Consider the following 16632-nt stretch of genomic DNA (forward strand, 5'->3'; position numbering starts at 1 on the left):
CTTCAACAACAATACTGTATGAGGATGTATTATGATGGAAGTGGATATCTTCGACAAAGAGAAGATCTAACTCAGTTCCAATTTATCAGTGATAGACAGAAAAAGCTACATCCAGAGAAGGAACACTGGAAAATGAATGTAAACTGTTTGCATTTTTGTTTTTCTTCCCAGATTATTTTTACCTTCTGAATCCAATTCTTCCTGTGCAACAAGAGAACTGTTTAGTTCTGCACACATATATTGTATCTAGGATATACAATAATATATCTAACATGCATAAGACTGCTTGCCATCTTGGGGAGAGGGTGGAGGGAGGGAAGAGAAAAGTCGGAACAGAAGTGAATGCAAGGGATAATGTTATAAAAAATTACCCAGGCATATGTTCTGTCAATAAAAATTTATAATAATAAAAAAAAACCCTTACATTTAGATTAGAAAAACAAATAACCCAGGTATAATGTGGAAGAGAAGTAGCAAAAAGCTGTATTATGTGAAATGGACTTAGAAATGCAAATTAAAATTTCAGTATGAAGAGCATATAGAATGTCTATAAAATAGCTAATTTAATGTTTTAAGAAATAATTAAAATTTTGTCGAGAACTCACTTTAACTGAGTGCATTTTGCATTGTGTTCAATTCTGAACACTAATGTTTAAGGGACACTGAAATATTTCTAAAGGGGAGTATTCAATTCCTGATGAATTTTGCTACTAGTATATACTTTGTCACTGTGGATAAATTACTATAGCTTTCTGCTCCTCAGTTTCCTTAAATGTGAGGTAAGGAATTGAATTTATAGATAATCCCTAAATTTCCCTCTAGCTCTTGTGATCTTGATGGTGAGCATTTTGCAAACTGTGTCAAACAATGAAATTAATACCTAAAGGAATTTTTATTATTTAGCCTGTAGATGAGATTTAACAGTGGCATAGATCTCACTTTTGCAATATATTGGTATCTTTGAAGTGATATTATGTAGAAGAAGAAATCAATAAATAGTATTCAATGTTACTGTAGAAAGCAGAAACAGGATCAATGATTGGAGATTGCATAGAAGTAAATTTTTCTCTCAATATAAAGTACATTTGCATAAAGTCCCTACTGCAATTCATCCTTCTGATGTGGAAGTGATACAGGGGCTCTCTAAATCTATGCCAACATAGCATTAGCTCTAGCAAGGCTAGAAAAGCTGAGAATGTAACTCAAAGTTTGAGTAACTTTCAAAAGCCTAATCCTGCTTCGTAAGAATGAATATTGTAGAGACAGCTAGGTGCCACAGTGGATAGAGCATCAACCCTAAAGTCAAGAGGATCTGAGTTCAAATCTGGAGTCAGACACTTAATATTTCCACTGTGTGACTCTGGAAAAGTCACTTAACCCTAATTTCCTCAGGAAAAAAAAGATAAAAAAGAATGAACATAATTAATTAAAGAGAGCCCCAGAAACAGTGTGCTGGCCACTAAGGGATAGATTGTTGCACAGGCAGATATTTAAACAATGTCAAAAAGAAAACTTCCCCTAGTCCAGAATAGTTCATTTCCACATTTTAGTGACTTTGGCATTATGGGAGAAAAGAAATCAGAATATGCTGACTCACCGTTTTTTAAACATTTGTTAACTTTAATTTGACAATTAACACTCTAAATTCAAGATCTTTGTCAGATGACCCAGCAATGAACAGTTGCCAGAAAATTTGAATGCTATCAATCTTTTTTTTTTTTTTTCTGCAAAGTAATTGAGGTAAGCTGACTTGCCCATTATCACACAACTAGTAAGTGTTACGTGTCTGAAACTGGATTTGAACTCAGATCCTCCTGACTTTATCCACTATGCCATTTATCTGTCCTGATGATATCAGTCTTGACATTCTCCCTGTAACAAAAACCAAAAGAAAAATTTTGATGATAAATGGAAGAAAGCATCATATTTTACCTTAGAGAGGCAAAGCAAGAAGTTGGTATTATTGTGTTGTCAAAGTTAGCAAGAAGCATTAAGTAATGAGATATTTGGTAATCATTTATTGCAGGACTAATTATTTATTCTCAGACTACCATTAAAAAACCTATAACTTATTCACTAATAAGGTACATCAGTTGTTGAGGATGAAGAGGCAGAGATATCTCAAGATAGATTTAATGAAATCCTCTAAATTGAATGATCATGCATTCTGATCCTTATTGGCTTCAGTAGAAAACTGAGAAAAGAAGATGACAAGAAATACACAAGAAAATATGAAGGAATTAGAAGGCCTAAACCCCAGCAGACTACACAGAAATGTTATACTTTTATATCATTATCAATTTCTTTAAGAAAGGAATTGGTAAGGCTTGGTTGTGGTCATCAAATATCACAAAATAAACTCAATTACAGACAAGAAAATATTTGTAATTCTTTTTGAAGTAATCCCTGAACCAATTTCCTGTTTATAGCAATATTATTCATCTGTCAGAACAAGAATCAAAATATGAAGCAAAAAGAATGAAAATAATTTGGCATACACTTAAATAAAAAAATCAAATATTTAAATAAGTAACCAACAACAAAAATTAATAATAGACAACAACAATGACATCAACACTGATTATTGTAATGCTATTTATTGATATAGATAACAAAAATTGGACCACAAGGCTCAAAAAGCCCAGAGAGTATTTTGGTCACAAAGCACTTTGCATAGAAAGATAGTGACCAAAAGCAATATGAGTTTAGAATGAAAACTCATTTTTAAATTCTTACTAAAGAGGATGATAGGCAAATAAGAGCATTGATGGATAAGCACAATTTTTAAAATGGTAGAAAGATTACCAAATAAAATCATCCCAAAGAAACTTAAGGACAAAAATGAAAGGAAGACAATAAAGAGAAGAAAATAGGAAAGACCATAATTTGAGAGCAAGAAAGGAAAAAGGGAAAAGATCTGTATGTCTTTGATAAATGCTATTGACTTATTGTTTAATTATATCTTTCTCATATGGTCAGTCAGTCAATTAACATTTATTAAAAACCTATTATCTATCAGTCACAATTTTAAATGTCAGAGATAGGAAAGAAAATAAAAAAGGAAAAATATTATTCTTGCTTTCAAGAAGTTCACATTCTAATGGGGGAGAGAATATACAAATAATTATATACAAACATTCTATATAAGAACATAATGTCAATAATCAACATTAATTAAGAAAGATTATAAAAGGTTTCATATACAAGGCAGAATTTTACTGAAGTAAACTAGGAAACCAGGAGGCAGAGATAATGAGGAATTACATGCCAGCTATGGAGGGCAATCTGTGAAAAGACACTGACTCTGGAGATAGAGTTTCCTGTTTGAAGAAAAGCAGAGGCCAATGACTGCAGATTAGAGAACTGGGAAGAACATTTAAGAAGACAGGAAGATGAAGGCAGGGGAATGCCATATTGATCATGGAGGTGATGAGAAGCCACTTTATGGTGAAGATATCTTTGTTCCTTTCTCATTTTGTAAAGGTCAACTGTGAAAATATATGTGAAATACTTTGAAAATGATCAAATGTATTATATATATATGTATATGTATATGGCATTATGGTCACTGTTACAATCATTATTGTACCTTTCTTATTAAGAAATTACATATAAATGTCATAAGGATTGTTTTTAATTCAGTAACATGGAAATGGTTCCCATCCCCACCTCACCCCCCATCAGAGGTTACTGTCTAAAATTTTAGCTTACTGACAAATTTAATAAATTGAGAAATACTCTAAAATGTCATCTGCATATTTAGCAGTGTATTTATAGAGAGAAGCTTAGGATATAGAATTTGTATTTGGAAATGTGTTAGAGAGGGTCTCCCCCTGTCCTGCCCTGCTTTTTATGTCCTAAACAAGCTACTATGTATCCTTTCTATGTATTAAAAAAAAAAAAAAAAGATTTTTTAAAGGCATAAAAGTAAATCTAAAATAAAAAGGGCATTAACTTTTTTAAAATAAAGATCCCATAATACTTATGTTTATATGTATGGGTGTATATATGTGTGTATACACGTATATGTGTGTGTTTAATATTTTAAGTTCATGAAGCGCATGTCTAGAGTTCCTATGTTAAGATGAAAGGGAGAATTTAAATAACTTTTGTCTTTAACATAACAAGTTGTTTATGTTCTATATCCTAGTTGAGTTTTTTTTTTTTTAATTGGGAGTCTTATTCTGTTAGTGCTACTTGCATTTTGTCATTATAAGGATAAATCACTATCTTAAATATGAACTAAGTAATATAAAATATGATTAGCCCAGGTACCTATCATGCTGCTCTCCTATTTCCTATGAGCTAGACAAGCAAACAATCCATTAAAGGAAAAACAATACCATTTCCTATTTCTCAATACAAAAAATAAAATAAGAGTGAATTCCTTATACCTTTTTGATAGAAAGCAAAAAAGGGGATTTCTCTTTAACTCATTGTATTGTGATTGGGGGGGGGGGCACGGTAAATGAAGTATAGCTGTTGCAGCTATTTAAAAATCCTTATTTAATACTATGAAAAAGCAGTTTTCTCTGTGAAAATAGCAAATTCATACCTTTGAGTGAATCATCACAAGACAGATTTTCTTAATTATTTGAAATTCATTCATGCACTTAGTTTGATATGTTTTTGAAAAATATTAATTTCCTAACAGGAATACAGTCTTGGAAGGAGGAGGAGAAAGGACAATAATTTCAAAGAGCTTACAACCCCTCCCCACCATTAAAAGCAATGCATATTACATTTGATTTTACTTGCTAAAATGACAAGTTATTTATAGAAACAGCTATTAACTTTAAATATAAATTTCAAGGAATTTCTCTAATTATTAAATAATGCATTCTCCAGTTAAAGGCTAGCTATAAAATATTAACATAAAAGTGCCATTTTTAAATAGTAAGTTAGACTTTTAGTACTTTTCTTTTTAACAGAAATGATTATTCTTTGATTTACATCAACAGAGATGAGCTATATTATTGTGAGTCTGATTTTTTTGTCATCTGCTCTACTCTGTATATGTTGAAATAGTGGCATTAATAGGAAGATCAAGGGAAGTCTTTGAAATGGGACTAAAAGTTTCTTTTCTTTTCCCAAGTCTAGGAACAGGACTAAATAGTCCAGTATAACTTTCTCTTCCCTCTTTGTGTCTAAACTTGGGGCCCTTTGAACCATAAAATGAATTTTTCTCCAGCTACTAGAAAATGTTAAGTTGAGCATGTGATTAGACCATCTATTCCATTAACAATAGCAATTATTGACAGCAACTTCAGTCCCAGAGATAAAGTTCCCTTTATCATAAGGGAAGCAGTAGTAGGTGTCATTTCTTTAAATATTCAGTAATATAAGTACTGTTTTATAGTCTAGAGAGCTGAGGGATCAAGAGCAAATCACAAAGACAGGAGAGTAAAAGATACTTGTAGAACTTTTAATTGGTATGATAAGGTCAAGAATTTTAATTGGGACGCAATTCCATTCTGTAGATGGCATTGTTCTTGACTAGTAAACTGTTGGTTCTTAAATACCATCTGGCATTTTGTATTAATGCACAGCTTCAGCATCATTCAATGACCCATCAACATTCAATAAATAAGTGGTTATGTTCAGTGAGAAATGATAGAAGACTCAAATCAAACGATTCTGTTTTTTTCTTGTAAGTTCCCAGATTCTTAGAAAATAACATCTTTGAGAGACAAACTGGCAGAGACAGATAGATAGACAGACAAACAGAGAGACAGAAACAGAGACAAAGAAATCATGATAACTATATTTAGCACTCTGATTTGCCACTACCCTCAGCATGAAAATGAGTGAAAGCTATTCCTTAAAGAAGACTATATATAAAATCATATATATAATCACATCCTGGATCATGGAAATATTGACTAATTATTATAATTTTGAAGAATTATCACCAATTTTAACAATGAACTCTGATGAAAAAATATTGAAAGTGGCATCATTTCCAATTATTGATATGTGGCAACTAGAGTCCTCTTCTGTCTCACTTTCATGATGGTTTATGGATATTGATGATAAAAATACTGTATTTTGCTTAGCTATTTTGCCATTGGTTTTCCAAATATGATAAAATTCTGTGTTTACTGTCATGAATAACTGAGCTACTTATTCTTAGAAATTGTGAAATGCTATGACAATTCCTGGGTTACTTTACAACAAATTTTGAATGACATATTCTCTCAAAATAGACTCTTTTTCTTCAGAATCTTTACTCTTTATCTTTGACTATGCAAACTGAAAATCCCTACAACTTGGATAAGCTCATATGAGCAGCAAGATAGGTGAATAGCTGCTTTCTAAAAATATTTTCAACCAGGAAACTTCAATAGAAAGGAATTCTATACCACTATTTATGACTGAATATAGAACACATATATCTTTCACAAAGGAGAAAACTCTCATGAATTAACACTGAAGAACTATTAATTGTTAGAATGTTCATTCAGTTTCCTTATTCCCACCCCAACTTTTAAACCCAAAACTTATTGAGCATGAATCTGAAGTATTATGATTTAGTACCTTGCTATAGGGAATACCTAGGTCTTATGGGGCAGGATATTAATGGAACTGTGGATAAGTGAATTGAAATCAAGAAATTTCTGTTTTAGACTCATCACTACTTCTAGGAGAAGTAGGGATTAAATTTGCACTCAGGTGGATTGATCTGGCAAGAAGATCTTTTGGTGGATCTGGTGGATCTTTTGGCAAGAAGACCAGGACATCTAAGATCTTAAGCCATTCTTGTAGAATGCTTTTTTGGACCCTTTTGCTAGTGGTTTTTAGCTTTTGAATCTCGTTTAAACTACCATGAGAATTTCATCCACCTGAGCATATTGGAATATATTTTTAGTAAAGACCTTGTTTAAATCTCCTGCTTCTGAATGAGTCATTTATCCAGATCCAGAATAGCAGCCCTGAAAAAATGTCAGTGACTTGTATCTGTTCTAAAGGAATAGTTACTAATTCTGCAAAGGCACTAGAAGGGCAGGAAAGAACCATTGAAACAAAACAGTTTATTAGAACAAAATTTGTCTTCTATGCAAGAGTCAAAGGCACAAACTGAAGAAGAGCAGTGTTGGGTCTGGGAAAAAAAGGACCAGTCCTCTCTCTAACTGGAGATTAGTCGGGAAAGAACCTAAACTCACTCAGCTTCCATATCTTCTACAATGAGGAGGGTGAGGCCTTAAGCTAGCAAGCTATTTTTAAAAGTTTATGTAGGAGTGAAAAGGGGAGGTGTTAAGGAATGAAGAAAATTTCTGAAGAATGGTGACTTACTGGGAAAAACAAAAGAAAATGCATAAAAAGAGTCTGCCTTAATAAAGATCCAGGTCTCAAGCAGATAAAACAACAAAATAGAAAATTAAAATAGCAAAACCTCAGCAAGAAACTAAAACATATTAAACAAATTACATAATATGAAGGAAAATTAACCAGTACTCTCTTATGAAAATATTCCTCTGAGTTCTCCAGTAATGATGGAACAATAGAAAGAAATTCCAGAAATTTTTTAAACACATATAATTAAAAATGAATTATGACTCAATTTAGGACAAAAATCAGAGCACTAAAATGCAGAATTAAAAATCAAAAAGAAATAGAGTAGGAAAAATGAATACCAGGTAAAGAATCTCTCTGAAGAAATATAATCTTTGAGAAAGAAAATAATAGATTTGGAATAAAAAAATGCTGAAGTAGAAGAAAATCTGACAAAGAGGAAATAAAGGTAACAATGATAAAAGAACACATAAACACTCCACATGCCAAAGCAGCTGATTTTGATGATAATTTAATGATTACAGATCTTTCAGAAAAATATACCATAATCTAGGAAATAAGTCAATAAAAGTGCTCATATCTTCTGATTTCCCCTAATTTGAGCAGGGCATATAGTATGTATAAACAAGTAAGGGACTTCATGAAGGGCATGGTACTTAAGCTTAAACTTGAAAGAAAATGATTGTGATTTGAAAAGATTAAACAGTACATTCAGCAAGGAGGAGATATCCTGAATCATTAAAGGCAGAATATAGATCCTAACACTTAGCACAGTGCTTGGTATATAGTATGTGCTTAATAAGCATTTCTTAACTTCCAAAGGAAAGGTACAGCAATCAGGAATCAGTAGTTAAATTTGGCTACAATATAGAATGTGTGGAGTGGAATAATATAAAAATAGGCCAGAAATTTGGGTTGTATTTATATTGAAAAATATCCTAAATATGGCTTATCAAGATTTGCTAAGCACTTTACAAATATTGTCTCACTTGTCTCCTTACAAATATTTTAGAAGCTAGGTGTTCTTATTGTTCCCATTTTACAAATGAAGAAAATGAAATAATAAGATATGAAATTATTTGCCCAAGATCACATAGCTATTAAATATCTGAGAATGGATATGAATTCAAGTTTGCCCAACAGTTTCAGAAACAGTCACCTAAACTCACCTAAGAAGTTTGCATTTTGTCCTATATATAATACAATTGAAGATTATGAGGGAGTAACATCCCAGGATCATAGTTTTAGAAATGGAAGCAACCTCAGAAGTCATCTACGTATTTGGTTAGAACTCTACTTCAGAAAGATTTTTTTCCCCAACTGTGTAGAGGATGAAATGAAGAATGAAAGAAAGGAGGACCAGAGCTACAGTAATGGGCATGTGAAAGCAGACTTTGAAAACAGCATGATGACTTCTGTTCCCGCAAGCAGCTGCTTGCTACCATAAGTTGACTATCACAGCTCACAGTTTAGTCTTGAAGAAGGCCATCTGCTTTATGTCTCTTGGCAAAGTTTGTTTAGAAACAAGCAGCTGTATAAGAAAGGAAGGAGTCTATGTCTTGTAGTGGCAAATGAACAGGTTTTCAAAGTAAATAAGAAAACCTTACTAATCTATGCTAATATCTCCTTAGGAAGGAAATCCCTTTTTCCTATATCAAATAGGTAGACTTCAGTCATCAAACAAGTTAGGTTACTACAACATTTACACATCAGTGGTATATTTCAATACATAAAAAGTCATGATTTCATCCATATAGCTATTTCCCCAATTGTTGAAGCTTATAAAACCCCTCTGTCTCATAATAGGGATTCTTAATCATTTTTGTGCCTTAGACATCTTTGGCAGTCTGGTGTCTATGAACTAACATTGTTACATACACAAAATAAAATATATAGAAGAATAAATTTGAAAAAGTTAACAATTTATCTATAACATATACCTATGTGCATAGATGGAGAGATCTGAAAAGTTCACAATTTCCAAGAACTCCTGCATTACTGCATACCTTCAGTCTTCTCCCTCAAAAAAAAAAAAAAAATTACTTGATGACTCAACTAAGCTTGTCAAAGAAGATACTTACATTTCCTCATTGAACAGTATTTGAAAACCTTCAGAGTCAATTATATCAAATAAAGATTTAATTTACTGTCAAAGACATTTTTTTTAAAATCCAAGATTACCACCATGTCATAATGAAGAATGGAAGTAGAACATAGATCATTTTTTTTAAGAAAAAAGAATTTGTAATTTTCAGAAATAAAAATAATCAGGGTTTACATAATTTGTAGGTAAAAACTTACTTGCCAGGGTTGTCTACCCGTGTTTGAAAATTATAATTTTATTTTAATACATTGAAAGAAACTATGCCTCTCTGCCCTCATATTACATTATACTTGTTTGCATATGCTCTCTCTCTCTCTCTCTCTCTCTCTCTCTCTCTCTCTCTCTCTCTATATATATATATATATATATATATATATATATATATATAAAGAATCCAAATAGAAAGAAGACTAGATTCATGGTGGAGTAAGGTCTAGTATCAGATTTAATACTGATAGTTGCTAATAGAGTCCCCATAAGAAAATCATATAACCCCTGTGAGTCTGGTTCCTCATCTCTAAAATAATATCTGTTGTAATCACTTCACAGGCTTTTTGCAAAGATCAAATAAGACAATGAATGTATAACAGTGACAACTCTGGTCCCTGGTGCCTGGGTATGTTACATTTCACCACTCATCTAGGTTTCTCTGATATATTCAAAGGAACTGATATGTGTCCGTTCTCTCTGTCATTGGCACAAACCCACACTAAAACTCTAATTTTAGGGAGTCCTCTATAACCCAGTTCTACTTAACAAGTAACCAGTAAGATTAACTTTTACAAAATAATATTTAATTCAAAGGTTTAGAAAGTACAAATATATAAACATTCTTTTCTCAACATCTGGGGAACATAATTTCCCCCATACCACTTCAATCTCTGAAGAGTAGAAAGTAATTAGGTTCACAGCTTAGCAGAATCCCCAAAAGTTCTCATTCGACAGCCCCATCTGGGCTCTCATCCTAATCATCCTGGCTTCTCAAGGCTTCCTTCCTGGCCTATAATCCTCCTTCCAAGGTCATCATGGCTTTATTCCAGTGGAGATTTTGGTCCCTAAAATTAAAAATGACAAATAAAATAAAATTCTATGAAGGGAACCTTTTCCTAGGGGCAATATTGTTTCAAAAGAAGAGATGGAAACTTAGTTTATACTACTATATCTAGGTGAACAAGATCTTAACCCTCTCTGGATGCCACAGGAAAAAAGGTGAGAATGTTCAAATATGTGACACCCTGTTGCAGCTATACAACCAATTAAAAGAAACTCTTCACAATCATGTGGTGAAGAATTCAGAATGATTTGATTCCTGGCTTCTCTCATGTGAGTGTCTCTATATTGGATGATCTGGGCATATACAAAGCCTGTTTACCTATAGACAAAATGCTTTTCAATGATACCATATATTTTGGAAAGCAATTTGTAATCATGAAGATAAAGTTACTAAAATGCCTATGTTCTTTTACCCAGATATTGTACAACTATATATATATATATATATATATATATATACTCCAAGGAGGCCGCTGTTTAACATTCAATCCCCACATACATGAAAATATTTATAATAGCACATTTTAGCAAAAAACTGGGGGGGGGGAGGAATATTTATATATTGGGAAATAGCCAAATAATTATGATACAAGAATATAATGGAAATAATGAATATGATGAATACAGAGATAAAGTAAGCAGAGTGCACGTAGAGTACACAGCAATGTAAATGATAAAAAACACAAAATAACTGAAAGTGAACACTGAAAGATTCCAAAAAATAAGCATTACCCCCATGAAGTTATTTAGTTATCATCTATCTATGGTATCTAATCATATCAAAAATCATGTGTTTTGAAACATACTGCTTGTTTTAAAAACCAACATAACCTACCAAATGTATTTTATCATTATCTCCCAACATTAATAGAAATGCATATGTACTAATTAAAACACAAGTTCTAATAAGACTTATATGTACAATTAGTGGCAGATTTAGAAACAAAATTCACAGGCCTTAGAATCACAATTTTTGAGATCCAAGGCATATATACTGTTCTTTAATACATTATATGTAGCATTTTTCTGCCTCTAAAAAAAGATGAATCTTTTTTTTCCAAAAGATTTCTTGCAGAATATGATATTTTCCATGCCAAACTTATTTCTAGTTCTTGTAAACTGTCACAGTGCCTGTTTTGCATCCAGTGAAAAAGTTGAGATTGTAAGTATACTTCAAACCCTTGCCATAGCACATATGAACCCACTAGTTTCATTATAACCTTTATTAGATTGTAAAATTTTTGAGGGCTATAACATCTTTGAGGGCAGTGACAGTTTTTTATCTCTTATTGTATGTCAAGCACTGAGCAGTGTAAAATGTATAAGATGCTTGATAAATATTTATTGTTTTAGTGATTGATTTATATTTATAAGGCAGTTTTTAATGTCTTTTTTTCTATTATGAATGACTTTGGAAGTCTTGCAAAACCTCCTCAAAACAATGTTTTTAATTATATAAAATCGATATGCATAAAATCTATTATATAAAATAATATTACATAGAACAATCATATTGAAGTACTTTTGACAAAACATTTTTTTAAATCAAATTCAAAGATTCCTTGTAATCTATCCACAGACATCATGGAGTCCTTATCCCTGATGTAATAGCTATGGTAATTCTAAGATAAATGACAAGTTCTGCCAATATTTCTAAAGAAACCAAACCCTGATTCTCTCTTAAAAAAAAAAAAAAGATGATGACAATATCTTAAATATTCTTAAATTTTGACTTAAATAATATGAAATAGAGGATACCATCAATTCATTAGTAAGAATAAGAAAAAATAACAAGAATTATTGAAGTTTTATAATATAATATTATTAGGAAGAAAGAGAATTTCAAAACTTATAAATATAATATTGAAGAGGAAAATTACAGGATTCTATATAAGATTAGATAGTATCATATAATGATGTTCTCTTTTTTCTCAAACACTATACATATTTTTATTTAGTATTAGTTTTTCCCCCAATTACATGTAAAAACAATTTTTAACATTTGTTTTTAAAACTTTTATCTATATGTAAACTCTTTTTTCCTCCCTTCCATTCATCCCCACCATTGGGAAGGCAAGCAATTCAATATAGGTAAAACATGTGTAGTCATGCAAACCATTTCCATAATAGTTATGTTGTAAAAGAAAACAGAAACCCCAACTGAAGAAAAAAAAAACCCTCCAGAAAAAAAATAAAAGGACAAAAATATTCTTCAATCTGTATGCATGCACTATCAGTTTTTTTCTCTGGGGATGTCAGATGGATGGCTGTGTCCTCACTTTCCAATTCTTTGCCCATGGAAAATATCTGTTATAAATATATATATTTTTGCATATATGTCTTTTACCTTCTTGTGTTTTATATCTTGGGGTATAAAGAATTAGCAGTGGTCTACTATGATGCTAGGTCAAAGGGTAAGCATGGTTTTATATACCTTTGGGGATAGTCCAAATTGCTTTACAAAATGGTTGAATCAGTTCACAACTTTGCCTAGAGTGATTATTTATCAATTGGGGAATGGCTTTTTAAAGTAAATTTGACTAATACACTTTATGTTTGAAGAAAGAGGCCCTTATCATAGAAATTTGCTTTAAATTTCTTTTACAATTACTATTATTAACAGTATCCTCCATTTAGAATGATGATTTCTTGGTATCAGTGAATGAAAAGAACATTTGAAGAACATATTAGAAAGATTCCTTTGACAGAACCCAGAGTTACAATGAAATTCCCTAGAATCTTCCTCACTTTCTTTTATTTATTTATTTTTAATATACATTGCTTTATGAATCATGTTAGAAGATAAAAAGTAGAATAAAAGCAAAAAACCATGGGAGAGAGAAAAACAGGAAAAAAAAGAAGTGAATATAGTATATATTGATTTACATTCAATCTTCATAGTTCTTTTTCTGAATGCAGATTGCATTTTCTTCCAAAATCGATCAGGGTTACCTTAGATCACTGAACCACTGAGAAGAAGCAAGCCTTTCATAGATGATCATTGTACATTCTTGCTGTTATTGTGTGCAGTGTATTTTTGGTAATGTTTGTTTTGCTCAGTATTAGTTCTGTAAATCTTTCCAGGCCTTTCTTAAAATTATCTTGTTTGGCATTTTTAAAAGAACAATAATATTCCATTACCTTCATATCCCACAACTTATTCAGCCATTCCCCAACTGATGGGCCTGTACTCATTTTCCAATTCTTTGCTATCACAAAAAAAGAGGTGCTTGCTACAAACATTTTTGCACATGTGAGTCCTTTCCCCTCCTTTATGTTTTCCTTGAGATACAGACCCAGTAGAGGCACTGCTGGGTCGAAGTTCATGCAGTTTTATAGCCTTTTGGGCATAGTTCTAAATTGTTCTCCAGAATATTTAGATCATTTAACAATTCCACCCGAAATGTATTAGTGTCCCAGTTTTCCCATATCCCTTCCAACATTTATCATTCATTATTTTTTCCTGTCATCTTAGCCAATCTGAGGGGTGTGAGATGGCATCTCAGAGTTGTTTTAATGTGTATTTCTCTAATTGATAATGATTTTTCACATGACTATAAATGACTTTTATGTTATCATCTGAAAATTGTTCATATCCTTTGACTATTAATTGAGGAACTCACTAGATACTTTTAAAGAATCGAACCACATAGCTTGGAAATGAATTGGATGCTCTTAGAATTCTTTTGGCTATATTTTCCCATGATCCTGAACACACACACACACACACACACACACACACACACACAGCTTGACTACAGAGAGAGAGAGAGAAAGAGAGAGAGAGAGAGGGAGAGGGAGAGAGAAAGAGAGAGAGAGAGAAAGGAGAGTAGACTCAATATGCATTGCCAGATGGTCAGTATGGCTTTGATGATCTGTATCAATCATAAATTGTAAAAGAGTGTTTTAGTGACTAGTAGAGGATATTTATTGTCTTTATAGACATAGAGCCCCATGTCACCTTGAAAACATAATTCTAGAAAAGGGAAACACTAAGAAATGCATCTTCTGTGAAGAATGTATTTAATATTCTATACCAGCAGCCGTAAAATCAGATTCCTGTGATATACAATACCCAAATGTTTCTGCTTCCGATTTCAAAGAAATTTTAGTCACAGGAGATGTTCTTTATCAATTATATTAGACAAACTTTTTTTGGGGGGGTTGTGAGTTACATTAAGCCAGCATGAGAATTTATGACTTAAACTGCTTTCTTTGAGATAACTCTTATGAAAATATGTTCATATTAAAATTTTCACTCAAATTTCTACCCATCATATCTAAATTCTTAGATCAATGATGGAAAATGCATAATAAATAAAAAAACAACTCATAAATGTTATATTATTAATAGGATAACAACATTTAAAAGATTTTAAAAAAACATTATTTCCCTTTATTTTTGTCAGTAAGCGCCAAAAGAAATTCTGCATTGACAGTCTCTTTTTTAATATAGTTTATTTATATTTAAGATTCATTTAAGCTTTTGGCTCTTCTTCTAATATTTTATCCTGTGAAAGAGTAATAGTCTCTTAAGCAGAATTGGGTGAATTTACAAATATATTCCATTTTACAATGTCCTACTTAAACCTCCTATTAAACATATTAAGGTGATTAAAAAAAAAAAAAAAAACAACCAATTGGAGTTGGCAGATAGTGATGGGAAAACATTTCTAAGAGAATCATATAATTGTAAAACCTCTTCTGCTCCAATCCATTCAAGAAAGAAATACCAAATAAAATATAACCAACAATTTGCCATCCAAATACTGCTTGAATACCTTCAAAGAAGGAGAATTCAAAACTTCTCTAGGCAGACCATGCTGCCTTTGGAAATTCACTTATCGCTGATAATAATCCACTCTTGCCTATTTGAAATTTCCATTGATTGTTTCTGGTTTTGCCTTGAGAGTCCAATAGAACAAGTCTAATCCCTCCTATACATGATAACTCATCAAATACTTGAAGACACTTATCATATCTCCCCAAATGTGTTTTTCCCCAGGTTAAAAATGCTGAATTCCATCAATCATTATCATGTGATACATACTCAAGATTCTTCACAAACCTGGTTTCTCTCTTCTAGACATTATTAAGCTTTTAAATCCTTCCTCTACAATGTACAATCTCTTTGGAAATGGGAGAGTTGATGATCCTCTTAGTAACCAAGACAATTTTCTAAGACTTTAAGCTGCAGAAGAAAGTCATGTTTACACTACTAGAGAAAACTCACATATGTGGAATTCTCTAAATTGATGACATCAGAGATATGGACTAAAACTATTTACAGTAGTACTCACTGACCACAAACATATCAGAATACCAGGTGAAAAGCCCACCTACCTACTCAGAATAATTTTCTTTTAGAGGAATTTTTCATCTATTCCCCACTCTAGTCCCCAAATTTCCCCCCAACCCAGTTCTGAGCTCTATATCTCATACTCTTAGTAACTGGACTTCAGATGATATCTTTGTGATGTCATATTTAAATACATTGTTGGAGATAAGGTTTCATTTATGTCAGTAATCACTAGACTCAGGTACCAGCTCATCCATGCTTTTCAGTTCTATGCCTGATCTTCTATAATTCTTCTAAAGGATTCACCCAAGGGTTATGCTTTTAATATTTTATGGATACAAATATAAATATATCAGGATTGTTCATTTGACATCCTTGACATTATATCAACACTCACTTATTTGCCTTTCATATGTCTTTTATGAAATTTCATCCATTTTGATAATATATTACAGCCTATTTACTCTTTTTTTTTGATGAAAGGAAGCCTTTATTTTTGATTGTAGTAAGTTTATTTATTTTAATATACATTGCTTTATGAATCATATTGGGAGAAAAAAATCAGAGCAAAAAGGAAAAACAAAGGGAGAGAGGAAAAAAAAATGAAAAAAGAATTGAATAGAGCATGTATTGATTTACATTAAGTATCCTCAGTAATTTTTTCTGAATGTAGATGGAATTATCTGTCCAAAGTCAGCTAGAATGGCTTTGGATCACTGAACCATTGAGAAGAACCAGGCTTTTCATAGTTGATCATCGCACATTCTTGTTGTTTTGTGCAATGTATTCTTTGTTCTTCTTGTTTCACTCAACATCACATTATGTAAATCTTTCCAGGCCTTTCTATATTCAGCTTGTTTATCGTTTTTTATAGAATAACAAT

General features: G+C 31.8%; 1 protein-coding gene and 1 long non-coding RNA gene across 11 annotated transcripts in view; one reads left to right on the forward strand and one right to left on the reverse strand.

Moving 5' to 3' along the window:
* The window catches only part of DMD (dystrophin), a 2285006-nt gene that overhangs the window by 1094343 nt on the left and 1174031 nt on the right, over positions 1 to 16632 (forward strand). The gene's annotated exons all lie outside the window — the stretch shown is intronic.
* Positions 10190 to 16232, reverse strand: LOC116422975. Its single transcript, XR_004233464.1, has 2 exons — positions 15794 to 16232; positions 10190 to 10452 (listed from the first exon to the last, which is right to left on the reverse strand). It is a non-coding gene; the product is annotated as an uncharacterized LOC116422975 (long non-coding RNA).

This window comes from Sarcophilus harrisii, chromosome 3 (assembly GCF_902635505.1).
Source record: "Sarcophilus harrisii chromosome 3, mSarHar1.11, whole genome shotgun sequence".
NCBI classification, from domain to species: Eukaryota; Metazoa; Chordata; class Mammalia; order Dasyuromorphia; family Dasyuridae; genus Sarcophilus; species Sarcophilus harrisii.